The sequence below is a fragment of the Notolepis coatsorum genome (assembly GCF_963971535.1).
Source record: "Notolepis coatsorum genome assembly, chromosome: 13".
NCBI classification, from domain to species: domain Eukaryota; kingdom Metazoa; phylum Chordata; class Actinopteri; order Aulopiformes; family Paralepididae; genus Notolepis; species Notolepis coatsorum.
This window is the reverse complement of record NC_140177.1, coordinates 23,442,779-23,465,109: the sequence shown is the minus strand read 5'-3', so window position 1 is coordinate 23,465,109 and position 22,331 is coordinate 23,442,779. Positions and strand designations below refer to the sequence as shown.

Below are 22,331 nucleotides of genomic sequence, written 5' to 3'. Positions count from 1 at the left end.
TACACCCATATAACTATACACCTATAAAAGGACTCAGAGACAAGCTTGAGGCTAACTGACTTCAACTGGCTTATATAATTTAACTTAAATTTAATTATAACTTATTTCATTGGCCCCTTCCAATGTTTACATACATGGACACATATTTCAGTTGAAATGAGTGAGATGACGCAATGAATCTACATTTACATTTAGTCATTTAGCTGCCGCTTTTATCCAAAGCGAGTTACAAGTTATGTACGACAAATCATCAGGAAGGGCACAACTCTATCAGCTGAGGCTACGTTTAGACAAGCGTTTTGTGAACAGAAACCGCAAAAGTCGTCTTGCGGTTTCACTTTTAATTTTGCGTTTAGACGAGCGTTTTGGGGTGGAATTCTCTGTGCAGACGAGGCTGTAACGACGGAGCACCGCTGTCACACGATTGGCGCATATGTCACATGACGTGCTGTGAAGACCCGCCCTACTCTGCCTCTGATTCGCAGACTGTGGATGGGGAATGTGATTGGACCAAAGCAGAGTCACTCACAGACAGTGGGTCCACTCACGCCGCGGGACAGATTCTTGTGTATTTAACCCTTTCACTGCCACACGACAGCCGGTTGTGTGATAGTAAAGGGTTAACCTTCTGTCGTGTGGCAGTGAAAGGGTTAAAAGTACTGCTATAACGCTACGTTCAGAACACAGAACGGCGCGGGCCAGTCGAGGCACCTGCTGGCCCTGTAATTGGAATGAGTACACTTTAAATCCTTTAACGAGGATCCATTGGAGGGCAAGTCTGGTGCCAGCAGCCGCGGTAATTCCAGCTCCAATAGCGTATCTTAAAACTGGACTGATTCTTGTGTCTTTAAAAGTACTGCCAATGTAGCCTTCAAGTGATCTCCGTTGATATAGTCAGACATACTTGCTTTGTTTACGTCTCGGCTACTGGCGCTTACCTGCCACCTGTGACGTAAGCAGTACACGCGACCAGAGCCGTGACAACCCTTTCGTCATCGTTTTAACAGATTTATACAGTTTGATAGTTTAGACGAGAGCGCAAAGGTTTATCGTTTCTAGGAATTCCACCCTGGAAGGTAGTCTCACCCCGTAAAAACGCCGTTTCCGTATAAACGAAAGGCACATCCGTAAAAATATTTTTGCAGATTCACCTGCTAGCGTTTCCGTCTAAACGGGGCCTCAGTAACAATGTTCATCAAAGTGTTGAGTGCTACAGTGTAGGTTAGTATATTAGGACAAGTGCATGACAGTAAGGTTAGTTAGGGTTAGATATTATTATTATTTTCTTTTCTACACAAGCCTTGGGCGCGCGGGACCTTATAGGTGGAATTCAGTTAGCTGCCTCCGTCTTCCTGGTCCCTCTGGGCTTCCTGGTTCCTCTGGGCTTACTGTCTGTGACGTGGACCTCTTGCTTCGGATTGTCGTGGAATATATTATCATGTCATTATGAGTCTCTGTTATTTTATCATGTCATACAGCTTGAGTTTCAGTCCAACCAGATTTACTGGTTAATGTGTGTATGTCTCTTTAAGATACTCTATCATTCTCTCAGTCGTAACGAAGTTGCTGTTCCTACCAGCCATAGAGCTATAACCCAAGGTCATGGGAACTGTAAGATGGAGCTGTTTTTGCTTCCAGGCTTAGCCATAACATAGTCGTATTATTAATTTCTCTAACCAGCCATTTTGTTTTCTTCTACGTAATTTCATGTATTCAATTGTATGTCTGACCAGGCCTCGAGGCCAGTCCCCTGTCAGACGCTAGTGGGTTAACATGTCTGCCTCTGGGGGGGTGACTGGTCTGGCAGCGTGGCCACGCTGTCATGAACTTTCTTTATTAAATAAACCTTCTTATTATTATTAATAATGACTCAGAATGATTAATGTAAGCGGCTCATCGTTTGTCCTTTAATAATTTCCATTACAGGATGAAAGCCGGGCGTAGCAACAGAGATCCTGTTGAGAGAAATTCAAGCGAACTGTCACTTAGTGATTGATGACATCTTCCTGAGGGTTGGCTGCAGCTATGAGCCCCTTCAGCATTCTGTAGCTGCTGCTCCCTTCACTGACACACACACGCACACGCACACACACACACACACACACACACACACACACACACACACACACAGACACATGTACGCACAGGCGCACACACGTACGCACACGCACACACACACACACTAGATATAACTAGAACTATAAAAACACACAAAAAAAGTTAAAAATATTCCTAAAACCATTGTACTGTCTTTTACGAGTAGTCACTCTGCTACAAAGGAATCTACCATGCCTATATTACTACCTACTATGCTAATATGCACGTTTGACAAACAATCTCACTCACCCTTCTCACAGGTTGTCCAATATTGTTTTTATATAATTGTATAATTATAATTTATATAAAATGTGTTTTATAAAAATAATTGTATATTTTATTTGGTATGGAGACTGAATCTAAAATGGATACCGATATACTTGTGTTTACATATACAGGTACGACCACTACACCCCCCACTCCCAGCTCGATCCACCCTGTACAGATTGTAGCATATATTTTTTTTATCAAAAACCTGCACGGACTACAACGTATGACGTATATAATGGCAGTTATTATTATTATTATTATTATTATTATTATTATTATTATTATTATTATTATTATTATTATTATTATATTATTTTCTGGCTGCTCCTGAGTCTCCAGCCTTGAAAAATTAATGAATAGATGGCTCCTAGCTTCGTCTGTGGTTCATGCAGCTGTGGTCCCGTGGGGGTCGCTCCAGGTCAAACAGAAGCAATCTTCCAGCCGATTGACCCAGACTGCCAGTGCCCTTCAGTTTCATTCCCTTGATCATTGCCATAATGGCAGTGATTTGGCAAGAAAACTTTGTAGTTCTTTTCTTGAATGAGTCCAAATCGGCAAGCAACACTTTGATATATTCTATGTACGCCTTGCCTAAGGCAATTCTGTGTTGGTGTAATGTACTGTACAGGTATGGGCAGGGTAATAGTAGAAAGACATAAATATACAGGCAATAGAATTTGATCTGAATATAATAATATGAGAAGAAATAGAGAGAGAACAATATAATTAACTTTGGATATAAAAATGTGAGTGAAGGGAGCTCCAGTAGCTCACCGCATATCTCGGCGCTATTTCTGCGTCGGGGAAAACCGTCCAAGGTGTTCTGCGCCAAGTATGGATTCTTGAATCTCCGGTGTGACTACGTCCTTGTTGATGTATGTAAGAAAACTTACAAAAGCACATTTAATTCAGGTTTGTACCTTGTGTAGTCACACTTAACTCATTAAGCCCCACCATTTATTTTTTGAAAATTCGCCTAAAACAGCATGCTTACATTAAAATGCTTATATATCCAGATTTATAAGAGCTACTTGCATAAACTTGGTACCTAAAGAAAGCTAAGACTTGGGGGATTCTAATGTTGGTGTCGAACACTGTACAGTTATTACCAAATTGCTGTAGTATTCCTGCAAACACTGAAGAAATGTCATTTTTTGTATCCTCACCTATACAAAGATTACAGTTAGACAGTCAAAAACACCCTGTTACTCATGGTTGCACCCCAGCTATATTCCTACTTTCTTCCTCCATAGGTGCAGATGTTCTGTGCAAACTTTCATGTCAGTAGAATAAAAACTGTGGGTTTAGCACCTGTTTTTGTGGAGAGAGGGCCTGGTGCTGGCGGCCATGTTGGATTTCTCAATTTTGAGGCCTTATTTGACATTTTTGAGCTTGGTATACAGCAGATTTGGATTCAGCACCCCTTAATACCCCTAGAAATGTTGTGTACCAAAAATAAACACGAAATGCCTTCAGCACTTTATACAAGCACATTATCTGAAAGTCTGCCTAGTCTAACAGGGGCGGGTGGTTAGATTAGATTAGAGTCAAATGTAGTTGTCATCATACAGCACAACGGAAATAAGTTTGGCATCCAGCCAGATGCCGTCCAACTGCAAATGTAACAGTAAAGTGCAATAGTAATAACATACAATGTACAGGTGATTAAACTGGGCATAACATTATAAATTAGTACTACTACTACTGTGTAATAGTAGGGTAACTGTGTAAACGGTTAGGGGTTCAATTCCATGTGTAGCTCAATGGCTAGAGCAAGGCACTAACGCTGCCAGGGTTAGTGATGCGTGTGTGGTGTCTGGATGGTGTGTGTGTGTGTGTGTGTGTGTGTGTGTGGTGTGTAGTGTGTGTGTGTGTGTGTGTAGTGTTAGTGACGTGTGTGGTGTCTGGATGGTGTGTGTGTGTGTGTGGTGTCTGGATGGTGTGTGTGTGTGTAGTGTTAGTGATGCGTGTGGTGTGTGTGTGTGTGTGTAGTGTTTACCTGTTGTGCTACCGCTTGCTTCAGCTGCTTCAGCGCCTCCTGAAACTCTGCGTCTCGACTCAGTCTGTCTCCGACCTCCTTCAGTTTATCAGCGATGAGAACGGCATCAAAGGGGTCATCGTCTGAAAAAGAAGAGGTCAGCGGCTCTAAGGTTTATAGATGTAACGGATATGCACCGCGATAGTGTGACTACGGTGCATGGAAGTAAAACTCACTCCCCAGAGGCATTCAAACTGAGCGCTTAGGGAGGAGTTCCTCTCTTGGCGCAGCGGTTTGTGTTGCTTCCCCCCGTGCGGACGCCCGGGGCTCGACTCCCACTCAAGGAGCGGTGGAAGTTTGGTGGCAGGTACAAGGTTGTACCTGTTACATAGACACAGTCCTTCTCAGTGCCGTCCAGACAGCATTCATCAAGGCAGACCCCCGGGAGCATGGAGGTCCAAATGATGCAGACTTACTTACTACTAGCCTTCAAGTTCTACAACAACAACCAGGGTTCGAAATTAACGGGGGCTTGGGGCAAAATGCCCTCGAAAATTGACCAAATGTATTAGCATGATTCTCAGGTCTAACAAGACCAGATAACCCAGAACGTTACAAGTTTGGGTTGTGGTATAAAATTAACTTGGAATGTGACCAGAATGCCAAAAGGTGTGGTAGAGCCTGGGGGCAGTTTCGGCCATGAGAATGCTCTCAGGACTGTGACAGCGGTTAATCAAGATAACAAGAGACAAAAGAGATGTTAATTCAATCCAATGCCCAACAATGAAAATGGCCAGTTGAAGTGTGATTATCTAAAGTCACATGTTAGCGACAAGTTACAGCGTGTATGAACAGCTGCCATGGAGAGCAGAACCACAAACTGCTCTGAAATTAAAGACAGGAGTAGAGACTGTTAATAATCATGACATGCTCCAACTGGAGTAAAAAACAATGTTTGGCTTTGATTGGATTAAGACCTCTATAAAGAAACGAAAAAACATATATAGATCATTAATGTGACTTATTAAATTAGAAGGTATATTTGAATGTCATTTAGATTGGGAGGAGCATATAACAATATATGATTATATCTTTAATTATATATTACATATCTATACATAAGGGTATAGAGTCTGTATTCACTATTTCTCTTTTAAGTGTCTTAAGTTTATTTATCACTGTGAATGCCAATCAGGCTGTTATTGGTATAGTTTAACTCAAGTATGGAGTGTTTAGTATTAAATTGCAGCTTATTAATACCCTGTTTTAATTCTGGATATATAGAGATCATTACACTAAAGATACGGCCTAGAAATGTTTTATTATATCATATGCTAAAAAAGGAGTGGCTTTGATTAAGCCAGATGTCACAGGCAGAAGCCACAGTGGTGTGAAGACACACCCATAGATAAAGTTTAAACCAAAGGCCACAAGGCCATGGTTAGACTAGTGTATTTGTGGCGTTTTTTTATACGTTTTTGAATACGTTTCATGTCCCTATTACACAGAAATGCGTTTTTTGGCTTTTTTTTGTGGATACGGCTGAAACGCAAAATTGTGTTTGCGTTTTGGAGAAACGCTAAAAAACGCGCAGACAACAGCGTGTAGTCAGCACGGAGCCGTTGTTGCGAAAACGCCCATGCGCAGTAGATACCATCTGTGTGCCCTTCCGGTGACAGAGAGCTGTCCCAAACCAAATAGCTGCAGCTACTATGTGTTGTCAAGTTATTGTTATAAGGACCCCAGTCCAAGCTACAACAGTCTGCATTCCCTTAACAATTGTTTGTATTGAGCCGTATTGTATTGTACCCATATGCAATATGTTAAAGAAAGTTTACATCCATTCATTCTGCTAGCATTACCGATTGGCACTGCCACTGGATAACATGAGCTAGTGTTAGCTATCAAACCCTGTTAGCTCAAAGCTCCTCTTTCAACTTAACAAGCATTAAACAAAATGGCCCAGTCATCTATTCACCTTTGTTTAATACACACAGCGTTGTCTCTAATGTTATCTAACCACTGATAGCTCCCGATATCATCAGTTTGGTGCTGGCTAAGTAGCGTGAGCTAACGTTAGCTTCTAGCCACAATGCTATACTGTTATAATGGCAAATTCCATTGACGTTAGCATGCAGCTAACAATGCTACCGATCGTTTTTTAGACTAAACTATCCGCTCTTGGTGGTCACTTGTGTTGATGTTAGTTTTGTTTCATCAACAAATGACAGGCAGAACACACAGTGAATGTATCCGTTTTGTTTATTGCACTTTTATTAGGCTTTGCTGAAAAAGAATTGCTGCATTGAGTAAATAGGCAAGATGGTGGCGCGGCATAGGCGCCTGCCTTATTGACATTTTCTTTGCTGGAGCTTCCAGGAAGTGTATTGGCACATTCAGTTCTGATTGGTTGAAATTGCCTTCATGTTTGCCACCTACTGCCACCTACTGCTTTGGCAGTGTACTACATCAGTGTGCTCGGGTGACAAAAACGAAAAAAAAACGAAAGTGTGACTCGAGGCGCACGACGTCGCGGCGAAACGCATATGACAATGATACGAAAATGAAACGAAAGGTGTAACCGCACCCTTGGTCTGTAAGTAGGACCTGAATGGAGGATACAATGTTTGAATGTCACTCTGATTGGCCAGGCAAGTGTGACAGTGTATGATGTCATCATAACCATGTAATGTACAATATTATCATTCTTCCCTTGAAGAATTCCCTTGTTGAACCAACTCTCTCTGGGCCTCAGCCAAATAAAATACTAAGGGAAACCATGTTTTGGGAATCCAAGTTTATTGCCCCTCGCTATTGGAGTCTGGGGTAACCTCATTTTATCATCTCCTCTCCTTCAGTAAACTGTGTTAGATAACGAAGGTTATCCTATAACCCTAGTTATATGAATACTGGCTGAGCGTCTCGCTCTGCCATTATGAGATATCATCTCTCCAGCACCTACTGGGCCCGTGGAAACATTTTACATGCACCTCACTTGCACGTGACCATGCGAGGCGCGATTGGCCAGTATGCTATATAACTACCTATATGCTTATTACAATATACGTCAGGGTCTCAAGATGAAAACATTTACAAGCTTTGTTCTGTTTTACCAGTGATCAACAATGGCAGCGCATTCAACACGACTGTCCAAAATCCTGGACGAGTTAAGAAGGGAGGAGCTGAACAAGTTCCGGTGGCATTTGAACCAACATGTCCTGAAGGGCTACCCTCCCATCCCGAAGGGCCGTCTGGAGAATGCTGACATACAGGACGTGGTGGATCTGATGGTGCAGCACTATTCTGATGTAGCTGTGAAGATTACAGAGGAGATACTGAAGAAGCTCAACAGGAATGAGCTGGTGGAAGATCTACAAGCAGGTATTCATGTCAGCCTCTACCTCTTTTATCTTTGAATAAATATGTGTATGCCTTTAGCTTTCAGTGATTTTCTCTCTTGCCTCTGAGATAGATGTTTAAAGGGACAGTTCACATTTTTAGGAAAAGAAGAAAATAATAATATAAGATGTATATCTGGTAGATGGCAATGTTGTTGGTATTCTGCTTTTCATAGATTATCTCTAGCCTAAATAACTGCAGAGATAGATCCTTGTTGATTGTGCATAATTTCCTTCATATCACATCAGTCATTCATTCACTATTTGATATGATATGAAGGGAATATGAATAATATTAAAATACTTATTTTGTTAACCCATATCATTCCTTTCATTAATACTGAGAAGAAGATAATGAATGAATGAGTGATGTGGTGCACAATGTTACCTTGTTTTATAAGATATTGTGTCAACTTAAACACTTTCTTCACAAACATAGCCACAACACTGGTAAACAAACTACCCTCCCACTCAGGGCAGTATGGGGTAGAACACATAGTAGCATACTACAAGAACCTAGGCGTCCACAAAGACGATTTCAAACTGGAAATGGTAACTACAGATGAGGTACTCAAAAAACTGAGCGCCCTCCAACCGAACAAGGCCACTGGCCATGACAACATCCCCTCCAAATTCCTCAGAGACTCAGCAGCAGTGATGCCACAGATTACTTGTAAAAGTAATCTGATTACTGATTACTGATTACTCCTTTAAAAAGTAATCTTAGTTACTTTACTGATTACTTGATTATCAGAGTAACTTAGTTACTTTGAAAGTAACTAGGTTACGAAGTCGTCGTCCCTGCTGCTGCCACAACATAAGAATGACAAAAAAAAATTGTAAAATGTACTCAGTTTGAGTAAAATGTACTAATAGGGCAGGTAGGCCTATCTATATATCTATAGATTTCACAAAAGATAAATGGTCAATAACACCACATGTAGGCTGATATGTAGCCTACCTTTGAGGCCTGCCCTATTCAGATATGGTTCTAATGTTCCTAGTGAAACAGGGGAGAGGGGTGAGTAAACCAGTGATTATATCTCAGTAACAGAATCTTCTCAAACCTCTTGTCAGAAAGTCTGTTCCTTCTAGGCGTGAGCACCAACCCTCCCAGACTAAAAAGCCGTTCCACAGGAGCACTTGATGGGTTGGAGTGTTATACTTCAAGAAAATGTTCTTTATGTTTGAAGGTCTATCCAGTATCTGAAGCTCATGCTCTTAAAAAACAGTCTATTAAACGGTACTGCTCCTCCTATGCTATTATTATTATTATTATTATTGTTATTGTTATTATTATTATTATTATTATTATTATTATTATTTATTATTGTGTGCTACTGACAACCTACATACTGCAGTATTGATTGATTGATTGATTGAAAAGTTTATTAACAGATTGCAGAATGGGTACAGTACGGCTCAATACATACAATTATTAAGAGGATGCAGACCTGAGAAAGACTTTCGTCTTGTTTCCATCAGGGTCCCCCATTTTCAATTCATCATATGACACACACGACATACAGATAGACAGTACTGCTACATCTATACATTTATGACATACCAGATTTTCAAATGCAGTACTGTTTGTGATACTAAAAAAATCCAGAAAAAGAGTGTATATACATTTGACATAGAAACTGTGCATTGGGGGTTGGTTGGGTAGGTGGGGTGGGGCTGTACATTGGAGGTGTGTGTGAGTATGGTGTTCCATGTTCATGAATAGTGCAATGCAAAAGATGTTTAACTCAAAGGTGGAACATACCTGCACTATGGTTTAAATCCAGTAAAGAAATCCAGAAGTCGATGCTTCGGGTTTGGTTTTTTCTATCCGTTTGGTCGTGCTGTGCTGTATATTCCAGATGCGGTAGACAGTATTTTGTTTCCTCCGCATAGTGTTTGTTTGTTTGTTGTTTGCAAGAAAGCGTTACCAGCGTGAACGTCTCCCTGCTAGCTCGCTAGTTTTGGTGAGCCTGATAATAACAATAACAGCCGCGCCCACCAGCATGGAACAACGTGAGGTTGCGTGTTGTGACGTCACTCCCCCAATACAAGGAAATACACTGCCGATATGATCCGTTTGGCTTTTGTAGCTAATGGAAATGGAACATAACGAAAGAGATGGTCCATGTTAGGGGTGGACGGTATAAACGGTATGAATTTGCGCCACGGTATGGATTTTGACTATACCTTGTGACCGGTAGAGCAACTCTAAAGTAGCAATGACGTAACCACAGTGTGGAGGGAGGGGGCTGCTAAGTGGAGCTAACGTTAGCTTGCTGAGGCATGGCTCTACAGTGTGACCATTTCACTCGCAAAATAGATATGTGCGAACTGGAAAAATTATTTAGGAGCACAGAGGCTTTGCGTAGTGGGCGTGTCAACGCGCAATTGTCATTTCATAATAGACACGGAACAGAGCGGACCTTCAATTCTAGAAGCGAACTAGCTCTTTAGCCCTGCGTTGCACACAGCTGTGTGACAACTTATCTCGCGAGTCGTGCAGTTTCTATGTGTAACGACGGGTCCAATCGTCTAACAGGCTTTGCATCCGCTCCATTCTGAAATGCCCGCTTCGCGCTAAAACCTTATGTAATGTTAACTGTTGATGTAGCCTCAGAAAGCTAACGTTAGCTCCACTCCTAGCAGCCTGTGTTGATGTAGCCTCAGCAAGCCAACCATTGGGGGTGGGGGAGACAGGGGGCTGCCAACGTTAGCTCCACTATAGCAGCAGCCCCCTCCCTCCCTCCCTCTCACTCCGTCTCCCCCATCCCCCTCTCTCTCTGCTAACAATCCTGATTCGATTCTTAAACCTATTTCATTAAAAAGGAAGATATTGATGGACATTAGCTATAGTATAGCTCAGCAGCTGTAACAGAATCATTTTATTATTTACGTTTTAAGTTAAGTTAAACGACAAAAAAAGCCAGCGGTGGACCGACATAACAAACGCTGTCACTGTTTACTTGTGTAATGATATGGTTCCTTTTCAAACTGTCGATCGAAAGGGCTTTAAAGACATGGCCAAAGCACTGGATCCAAGATACGCGTTACGCTACCTGCCTGCAGACACTTGAGAAAAGGTTTTGCATTTTTCTATTGCAGTTTTGCACAATAGATGTTCTTAAAATACCTCTGTACTATGTGAAATATGTCCTAGTAATACAAGAGTACAGTAATAGCTGCCATAACAGTGTTTTACCCCTTCAGAAGCATTTATATAGACCTTTTAAGATAAGTTAATATACCGTGATAGTTTCAAGTTCAAGTTTCAAGTTTCTTTAATAGTTGTCATACAGAAGTACAGAATACTTTTATACAAAATGCTTCTTACTGTTGCGCTCCAGAGACTGTGCAAGACAAGATAAGTATGAAATAAAATAACATAGTAAAATTAGAAGTAAAAAAAATTAGGTCACAGTGTTCAGTTTATACATATGTACAATGTTCGATGCAGAATAGACATAGTTACCATACAATATACAATACTGTGCAGTGTACTAATATATAATACTATATAGTGCAAGGCATAAATGGAGAAATGGGACGAGGTGCAATTTAGGTACAATTCACAGTAGGTGTACGAGTTGTAGTGCAAATCCTTTATCAATAAATATAAAGTGTAAGTGTGTTTGTGTGATCTAAAGTGTGGAGAGTGGGTGCTGCAGTGTGTTGTTTGTTTGAGTGAGTGTGTGCGTGTGGGTGTGTGTGCTGTGTGCATTTGATGGTTGTTGCATAGTGATTATTGTTCGTTTAGCGATTATTGTTCGTTTAGCAGCCTGATGGCCTGGGGATAGAAGCTTCTTCTGAGTCTTTCTGTGCTCGCCTTAAGACTCCGGTATCGCTTGCCTGACCGCAGCAGTTCAAAGAGGCAGTTGTTCGGGTGGCTCGAGTCCTTAATAATTCTCTTAGCCTTCCCCTTGCACCGCTTGTTGTAAATGTTCTGGAGGGTGGGAAGCCCCCCTCCAATTGTGCGTTCGGCTGAACGTGTCACTCTTTGTAGTCTGCTACGGTCTTGTGCAGTGCTATTCCCAAACCAGGAGGTGATGTTGCCGGTCAGGATGCTCTCTATTGTACATGAGTAGAAGTTCCTAAGGATCTTCTGACTGACTTGGAACTTCCTTAGGCGCCTGAGGAAGTAGAGGCGTTGTCGTGCCTTCTTCACAACACTGTCAATGTGTTGATATATACCATTACCGTTTATGCTTCAAATTATACCGTGATATACATTTTAGACCATACCGTCCAGCCCTAGTCCATGTTCTCCTAAGAGACAACGCACGTAACATGGCAAAGGCTATGGAGGATTACAATGTTGATAGCCTGGGCTGCATGGCCCACACCTTACAGCTGGCTGTGAACGAGGCTGTGCTGAGCCAAAGAGCTGTGATTGACTGTGTTGCCATCGGTCGGAAGATTGTTGGACACTTTAAGCACTCCCAAGTAGCGACCACCCGCCTGGAAGAGTTAATGGTGGCCCTGAAAATAACTAAATCACGAGTCCAACAAGACGTGGCCACACGTTGGAACAGTACATTCTACATGCTCCAGAGTCTGGTGAAGCAGAAGCAAGCTATCGCAGCTTATGCTGTAGAATACAAGTTGGCAGCAACACTCAACGCCGACCAATGGACTCTGGTTGAAAACATCTTGATCATCCTCGATCCGTGTGAACGGCTGACTAAAAATATTAGCAAAGCTACAGCCACTACTGCAGACGTGATCCCCTCCATCCATATTGTACCTAGGGATGGGTACCGTTCACATTTGAACCGATACCGGTACCTGTGAATCGATAACGGTACCCAACGGTACTTCTTTCGGTACTTTAGTCTAAAAATGTTACCTACCTACCCCAGTTGTAAAAAAGAATTCGAAAACGTAATATCTAATAAATAAATAATGTATTATTATTACTTTATTACCTACTTACCTGCACTATTCTCTTACCCTACCTACTTTCATACACTTCCAATCAAATTCATATGTCTGTTGTAATTCAAAACCGTAATTCAAAACTTTGTAAAGAAACTCAAAGTTAAGAGATTTGTTGTGTAGGTAAGAGTAAGAGTAAGTTAGAGCGACGGACTGCTCTGTTGTATGTTAGAGCGACGGACTGCTCTGTTGTATGTTAGAGCGACGGACTGCTCTGTTGTATGTTAGAGCGACGGACTGCTCTGTTGTATGTTAGAGCGATGGACTGCTCTGTTGTATGTTAGAGCGACGGACTGCTCTGTTGTATGTTAGAGCGACGGACTGCTCTGTTGTATGTTAGAGCGACGGACTGCTCTGTTGTATGTTAGAGCGACGGACTGCTCTGTTGTATGTTAGAGCGACGGACTGCTCTGTTGTATGTTAGAGCGACGGACTGCTCTGTTGTATGTTAGAGCGACGGACTGCTCTGTTGTATGTTAGAGCGACGGACTGCTCTGTTGTATGTTAGAGCGACGGACTGCTCTGTTGTATGTTAGAGCGATGCTCTGTTGTATGTTAGAGCGATGGACTGCTCTGTTGTATGTTAGAACTTTGTAAAGAAACTCAAAGTACTAAGAGCGATACACTGCTCTGTTATATATTTTTTAATGAACAATCTTATCACACTTTTCTACTGTCCATTCTATTTGATTATTTTAGCCTATTTTAAACTGCACTTTTTAATCTAATCTACTCTATTTTATTATTTGTATTACTGAAGAACTGTGATTTGCCTTATAATTTATATAAAATGTGTTTTATAAAAATAATTGTATATTTTATTTGGTATGGAGACTGAATCTAAAATGGATACCGATATACTTGTGTTTACATATACAGGTACGACCACTACACCCCCCACTCCCAGCTCGATCCACCCTGTACAGATTGTAGCATATATTTTTTTTATCAAAAACCTGCACGGACTACAACGTATGACGTATATAATGGCAGTTATTATTATTATTATTATTATTATTATTATTATTATTATTATTATTATTATTATATTATTTTCTGGCTGCTCCTGAGTCTCCAGCCTTGAAAAATTAATGAATAGCTTCGTCTGTGGTTCATGCAGCTGTGGTCCCGTGGGGGTCGCTCCAGGTCAAACAGAAGCAATCTTCCAGCCGATTGACCCAGACTGCCAGTGCCCTTCAGTTTCATTCCCTTGATCATTGCCATAATGGCAGTGATTTGGCAAGAAAACTTTGTAGTTCTTTTCTTGAATGAGTCCAAATCGGCAAGCAACACTTTGATATATTCTATGTACGCCTTGCCTAAGGCAATTCTGTGTTGGTTGGTGTAATGTACTGTACAGGTATGGGCAGGGTAATAGTAGAAAGACATAAATATACAGGCAATAGAATTTGATCTGAATATAATAATATGAGAAGAAATAGAGAGAGAACAATATAATTAACTTTGGATATAAAAATGTGAGTGAAGGGAGCTCCAGTAGCTCACCGCATATCTCGGCGCTATTTCTGCGTCGGGGAAAAAGTATGGATTCTTGAATCTCCGGTGTGACTACGTCCTTGTTGATGTATGTAAGAAAACTTACAAAAGCACATTTAATTCAGGTTTGTACCTTGTGTAGTCACACTTAACTCATTAAGCCCCACCATTTATTTTTTGAAAATTCGCCTAAAACAGCATGCTTACATTAAAATGCTTATATATCCAGATTTATAAGAGCTACTTGCATAAACTTGGTACCTAAAGAAAGCTAAGACTTGGGGGATTCTAATGTTGGTGTCGAACACTGTACAGTTATTACCAAATTGCTGTAGTATTCCTGCAAACACTGAAGAAATGTCATTTTTTGTATCCTCACCTATACAAAGATTACAGTTAGACAGTCAAAAACACCCTGTTACTCATGGTTGCACCCCAGCTATATTCCTACTTTCTTCCTCCATAGGTGCAGATGTTCTGTGCAAACTTTCATGTCAGTAGAATAAAAACTGTGGGTTTAGCACCTGTTTTTGTGGAGAGAGGGCCTGGTGCTGGCGGCCATGTTGGATTTCTCAATTTTGAGGCCTTATTTGACATTTTTGAGCTTGGTATACAGCAGATTTGGATTCAGCACCCCTTAATACCCCTAGAAATGTTGTGTACCAAAAATAAACACGAAATGCCTTCAGCACTTTATACAAGCACATTATCTGAAAGTCTGCCCAGTCTATAGGGACAGGTATTTAGTACTGTTACATTTGTATGTCATGTATGTCCCTATGCCATAAATGTCATGTATGTTGTGTGTATGTCATAAATGTATGAATTGAAAATGGGGGACCCTGATGTAAACAAGACAAACGTCTTTCTCTGGTCTGCATCCCCTTAACAATTGTGTGTACTGAGCCGTACTGTATTGTACCCATTCTGCAATCTGTTAAATAAAGTTTTCATTCATTCCCATTTGGCGTCTAAATATTCGCAGTGTCGTGTGACGATGAACTTGTGGAATGTGTGTGTTACTGTGTTGCACTGACTGAACCCACTCGGCTCCCAGCTACTCCCACAATGCTTCAGGGGGGAGGAGGGCTCGTCTCTCCAATAGTACCCAGCTGCAGCCCAGGGAGATCATTACAAGTCTGTTTGGTGAAGTTAGTCGTGCAGCTGCACTTGTTCCTCCGAGGCATCACTTGCTGTACAGCAGGGGGAATTATAAGTAAACGTTTTGGTAAATAAAGGAGTTATCAGTCACCACTCCCCCCCTCCTGGAACTAGCAGTCGATACGAAGAAGAAGAAAAAGTATCGGAACCACGCTGCGCTCCAACGAGAGGTAAGAAGAAGGAAAAGATGGTTACTTTTGTTATTCGTCATTTGTGTTTGGTCTTTATTCTGACTCAAATATCCGTGTGTGTCCGATATCAAAAGGACATGACGGGCGGCAGACTTTTGATATTATTGGACACGGATATTTGAGTCAAAGACTATTAAAACAAAACAAAAAGAGAGGTTAATTACATAATGATTGGATCCTGCTTCTGGACGTTCTTACCATGCATCGTTTTCTCTGGGATCGGGCTACATTTTATTATAGACCAGAGACGGCCATAATTAGTTTGACCAATGTTTACTTTCAATACGACAATAGGTTACATTTCCCCAGTGAGTGCGTGTCTGTAGTCTTCTTCGTACAGTGGTGATATGTAAACACTTGTTCACAGGACAGCCACTCCTGTGCTGTGGCTACTGTTAATCATGATGCATTGAAAATGGTCTGCATCCCCTTAAGCTGTACTATACCCATTCTGCAATCTGTTAATAAAGTTTTCAATCAAACTGTCTTCTACCACCTGTCACGGAACGAGGACTCGAAACGTCGCCCCTGAACGCGTTTTCCTTAATGATAAGCAAGCAGTGCAAGAATGCGGAAGCAATTCTACCGTAGTGTCGTGCGGTAATGCGCCTTTCATTTTCCGCCGCCCAGCGCCCGTGCGTGCACCGGCGGCGGCGTGCTCGCTCAGGTGCGTGCGTGCGCCGGCGTGCTCGCGCGAGGTGCCCGCGCATGCGCATGAGATCCCGCCTTGGTTCGACACGAGCGGAGCTCAATATATATAAGTCACCGCCCCTTATTCAGTATCTAGAAATAGCTCAATTGGCAAGACTACATGGCTGTGGATCCTATGGCTCGTTTGCTGGCGAGTTCGAATCCCATCGAATATTTTTTTTTAACGTGATTTTTTTTTTTAACGTGTATTCTTTCGCCAGTTAAGGTTAGGCATGGTTAAGGTTAAGGTTAGGCATTGTTTCGGAGTTGGTTAAGGTTAGAACGGTTAAGTTTAGGCGCTGTTAAGGAGCTGGTTAAGGTTAGAGTTTGTCAAAGAGAATGGCAATAGACAGCCTATTTCCGCACGACAGCTCCCAAAGCGGGCCTGAAAAGAAAGGCGCTTTACCGTAGTGGCGTGCGGTGACGAATGCGGAAGCATTTTTGCACTGCTTGCTTATCATTAAGGTAGACGCCCCCTGAACACCCCATAGCCTCCTCACACAGCCCCCCTGATTATGATTTAATGTGACACTTCTAAAGTGTTCCTTTTCAAAAGGTATGAATCCAGGTCAGTGCTCTCACTCACTGTGCACCTTGGCATTCCACGAATCCCCCCCCCCCACCACCATGTAGAATCCACTTTATCATGGCGAAAAAAAGATCTCACAGGTTTCACTGCCCCATCTCAACTTAAAGGAACACTCCAACATTGTGGGAAACACGCTCTTCAGAGTCGGTGTTCAGTAGAAAGCTTTCCTGATGCAAGCTAGCCTAGCTTAGCACAAAGGAGTGGAAGCGGGTACGGACCACTAGCCTAGATTAAGGGTGCGGTTACACCTTTCGTTTCATCTTCGTATTGTTGTCATATGCGTTTCGCCGCGACGTCGTGCGCCTCGAGTCACACTTTCGTTTTTTTTTTCGTTTTTGTCACCCGAGCACACTGATGTAGTACACTGCCAAAGCAGTAGGTGGCAGTAGGTGGCAAACATGAAGGCAATTTCAACCAATCAGAACTTGAATGTGCCTGCAAAGCAAATGTCAACAAGGCGGCCACCATCTTTTGCCTAGTTACCCAATGCAGCAATTATTTTTCAGCAAAGCCTAATAAAAGTGCAATAAACAAAACGGATACATTCACTGTGTGTTCTGCCTGTCATTTGTTGATGAAACAAAACTAACATCAACACAAGTGACCACCAAGAGCGGATAGTTTAGTCTAAAAAAAGATCGGTAGCATTGTTAGCTGCATGCTAACTAGGGGTGGGAATCATCAGTTTCATCACGATACGATACGATATCGATTCTTTGGACAACGATACGATATTTGCCGATATCACAGTCTGCCACGATACGATACGATTCAATTCAGGTGCCTGCGATCGATATGAGGCGATATTATGTGCCCATTTAACACAATCAGTCACATTTAGATCAACTAAAAAAAGGCTACGGAAATATCAATTGATGTATTTATTTTTGAGCTCTTCCAGACATTTAAATGAAAAACAATCTATTGTTTTTAATACAAATAGACCTCCTGTTCACTTTTGTTTTTATATATTGAGCTTTAACACACACACAGACAGACACACACAGACACACACACACATACAGTCCCCCACAGCCCCCACCCCTCCTCCTTCCAAGTCCCCTCTTCACTCTCCTGTTCTCTCTCACGGTTAGCTGCTTAGCTTTTAAGCAGCCAACGCGACGTTCATTTAGATATTTAACGCGACGTTGGCATAAAGGAATGGCGACGATGCAACGCCTGTTATATGCATTTGACCCGTTGCGGGGAAAAAACTGCACAGACTTATATCTGCTCGCAAAATAGACGCTCTGTAGTGCTTTACAGCAGACGCAAACACTGCTGTAATGTGTACACGGAGTTTCACAATACTGGGCGCCGGCGGATATGACTCGCGGGGATTTTCAAAATAAGAGTATCGCAATATGAATCGATCTTTTTACGTTGCGTCGATCCTATTTGATTATTGATAATAGATCGATATATCGATCTGGATCGATGTATTGTCCCACCCCTAATGCTAACGTCAATGGAGTATGCCATTATAACAATATAGCATTGTGGCTAGAAGCTAACGTTAGCTCACGCTACTTAGCCAGCACCAAACTGATGATATCGCGAGCTATCAGTAGTTGGATAACATTAGAGACAACGCTGTGTGTATTAAACAAAGGCGAATAGATGACTGGGCCATTTTGTTTAATGCTTGTTAAGTTGAAAGAGGAGCTCTGAGCTAACAGGGTCTGAATCCTGATAGCTCACGTTAGCCAGCTGCTCATGCAATCGGTAATGCTAGCAGAATGAATGGATGTAAACTTTATTTAACATATTGCATATGGGTACAATACAATACGGCTCAATACAAACAATTGTTAAGGGAATGCAGACTGTTGTAGCTTGGACTGGGGTCCTTATAACAATAACTTGACAACACATGGTAGCTGAAGCTATTTGGGACACGGAGCTATGTCCCAAACACACACACACACACACACACTGTTGTCACCGGAAGGGCACGCAGATGGTATCTACTGCGCATGGGCGTTTTCGCAACAACGGCTCCGTGCAGACTACACGCTGTTGTCGACGCGTTTTTTTGCGTTTCTCAAAAATGCAAACACAATTTAGCGTTTCAGCCGTATCCACAAAAAAACGCCAAACGCATTTCTGTGTAATAGGGACATGAAACTTATTCAAAAACGTATAAAAAAACGCCACAAATACACTAGTCTAACCATGGCCTAAAACTCCGGGAGCTGTGTTTCCGTATCCGCTTCCATTCATTTGTGCTGTGCTAGGCTAACTTGCATCCGGATAGCTTTCTACTGAACTTGCAGAGAGGAAATGGGTATCTATCTTCTTGTTTGACAATCAATCAATCAATGTTGGACTCTGGAGAAGACGGTAAGCGCATTTCCCATAATGTTGGCTTGTTCCTTTAAATTAACCGTTGGGTTGTGGTGGCAGATACTGGTATAAATTGGACTACATTTTCTTTATTCACTTTGAATCCATATGGATTTTTTTTAATACTCTGGATGAACATAACTCCAGATTGAGGGGGAAAGGCTCCAATTCAGGGCAACCAGTCTGTTGTCCCAGAACCCCCCTGCCCTGATGGGAGGTCACATCAGGGTTTCCGTTAGAAAAAATTGTTGCCGGTCTCCGTGACCTGCAAGATTTCAATCTACCGGACAAATGAGATTAATTCCGGTCATAGTTTATTGAGCTTTAAAACAATTTATAGGCAGACTATATAAAGAATGTCATCCTCAAGGCATGTAGATTTATAATATTATTATTTAAAACTAGGCTACTTTTGCGTATACAGTCATTAATATATTCCAAATAAAATAAGTCCCTCGATACTCCGTGCTGCTGCTGACTTGAAATAAAATAGACCGCGTATGTGGGCAGTCGGTCCGACACTAAACAGCAGTCTGTTATAATCACATTTTTATGAGCTAACGAATTCCGTTATATTGGACATTTGTATTAATTATATCAAGCGAAGAACTGAGAAATTTTGCAGAGAGAGACGGCAACGTTATCGTGGCCGGGTTTGCGTGATGTATTTCTCCACCTCCCAACGACTTGGTGCTGGTCATAATGTCCGGTGAAAACAACTCCCTCCAAGCACAACTTGATCACCCGAACCGTACCAAAACAGGCCAAAATTAAATAGCCCATGCGACGAACGATTCATTACATTCGTTTCATCGTTGCTCCACCAAGCAGCCGGTCCAACAATGAAAGCTGTTATCAGCGCGAGCCGGCAGCAGTTAGTTTGCAAGAAGCATCCAGCTGCAGACCCGCAGAGCAGCTTTCCAGGTCTGGGGACCGCACTGTGCCAGCAAAGCTGGTGGGTTATGTGGGTCTGCAGCTGCATGCCTTCCGCAAATCCAGCAGCAAGCGCTCGCTGAGCGAAGCAACGACAACAAACGCAATGATTGTTTCGTTCACCCAACTCCAGCCCATCCAAATACAATTCAAATAATCAAACTGTGCCCAGAGGGAACTATTTTCACCGGACACTATGACCGGAGAGATTAAATATGTCGGACTTCAACAGATTTTGCCGGCCAAATACCGGTAATTACCGGCTAACGGAAACGCTGGGTCACATGGTCGCATGCTTTATAATTAGGTGCTAGCTAAGCAGGGGTGCACACACTGCAACACACACACACACACACACTCTTCACATCACACCCCTCACATCAAAGTCTTATTAAGATAAGATAAGATATTCCTTTATTGATCCCCTTATGGAAATTCGGCCATCAAAGCAGCATGTGGGAGGGGATGCACAGGTATGGGCAGGGTAATAGTATAAAGACATACACTAATATATAGGCAATAAAATTGTATCTGAATATAAAAATATGACAAAAAAACAGTGTAAACAATATAATTATGATAAATATGACAAAAATAAACTGTGCAAACAAAGGTTATATTGGTTATATTATATAGTCCAAGGATAGGGTGTAAGGATTCAGCTGTTCACACACGCATGACACTTGAGCATGGCTACACACACACACACACACACGCAGGGCAGATACTGTATCTCGTTAATGAGTAAACTGTTTCAAGGTCTGTACCTGCAGAAAGCAACATGTGTGTGTGAGGAAGAGGCCGGTGGCTGTGCTGCCGTTATAGTGTGGATGAAGGAATATCACACTGAACACTTTCTATTGACAATCTGAACGCTATGATGACTCTGAACAAATACAGCCGCGGGGTGTTATTAGCAGCCAGAGCTGCACGGATCACTGCCCTCTCTTTGTATTAGTCCGTTTTTATGGCCTGCTAAGCTAATGCTACGTTTTCACAGCCATTACCCGTCGCTGGCCTAGTGGAAGACCACCAGAGTGGCCCTTTGCTTCACTTGCCGAGAACACAGCTGTCAGCTACACTCTGTGTGAGAGGCCCCGGGCCCTGACGTCGCCATGACGCTGCTGTGTGACTGTCACGTTTTCATTTTTCAGTTCAGACCTTTGTTTCAACTCGTGAGACACTGAGGTTTACCCTTGTTTACAGCGACGATGAGCTTGCAGAACAAGACACGGGTTTGTCAGCAGTTTCATACGTACTGTATAGACACAATATATAACAATGAACTATAGAAAATCATCCAAGACAGTTACAAGTCAACTGGTCGGAGATCATACTTTTAAATGCAGCAAGAGAAGTTCGGCTGGTGGTCGTGGGCTGGGGGGGGTGCGTGGTTTGGGGTCTCCCCGGGGTTGGGGTTCGAGGCTGCCGGGTCTGGAGATGGAGGGGACTCAGGAGGCTCATTATAGTCCATGTATCTGTTTTTCTTTTATAATTATCTCTCATTTTAAGTCTGTTGGAAATGTTTTATTTTTATATTATATGTCTTGTCATTGTTGTTGTTGTTGTTGTTGTTGTTGTTGTTGTTGATGTCATGTGATTTGTGTTATGTCAAAAAAAGAAATTGAATAAAAATGTTATTTATAAAAAAAAAAAAAAAAAAAAAAATGCAGCAAGATAAGGAAGAACCTTCAGAGTCAGTCGGAGGGCATTCCAGGAGTTGGAAGCAACAAAGGAAAAAGCAGTCTTTCCTACTTCAGAGCTAAGAACCAACCAGTCATTTGAACATGTAGAATAGGTTCCAAGATTCCACAACAGTGTTGTGATGTAAGAGGGAAGTTTACCAATAAGGGCTTTAAGAATATACAAATACCAATGATGGTTACACCTTTAAACCAGGTTAACAAGGAATGAGGTCCTCCACCCTTCACACAAAATCACAAAATATAGACTTAAACTAGAATAAAAGTATTAAGAAAATATTGAATGCTAAAATAAAGAATCTTAAAAATAAATAAAGTAGAAAAACAAGGCAAAAAAAAGTGACTGTTGCCTTAAAGAGGCACAGAATGAAACGGCCCTGGAGGAATGCATTTACCTAACGTACCAGAATGAGGGTTGTTAAAGATTCATGGTGTGGCTATGGGTTTTTCTCCCAGCCCTACGCTCTGTATGTTTTAACTTACTGAAGTCGTTCATCTCCAGTGTTTAGGCCTCACGCTTGCCTCAGTGACAACACAGCA

The 22,331-nt window shown here is 41.9% G+C and overlaps 1 protein-coding gene across 6 annotated transcripts in view; it reads left to right on the top strand.

Annotated features, from left to right (window-relative positions):
• Positions 1–22,331, top strand: part of LOC311239521 (unconventional myosin-IXb-like) — a 180,511-nt gene that overhangs the window by 12,104 nt on the left and 146,076 nt on the right. For 5 of the 6 annotated variants that reach the window (XM_084327839.1, XM_084327836.1, XM_084327838.1 and 2 more), the window contains exon 1: positions 15,332–15,509. The exons of the other annotated variant lie outside the window; for it this stretch is intronic. The gene's annotated coding sequence lies outside the window, so the exon portion shown is untranslated. Of the gene's footprint in view, positions 1–15,331; positions 15,510–22,331 lie in introns of those variants that run through there. 6 annotated transcript variants of the gene reach the window in all.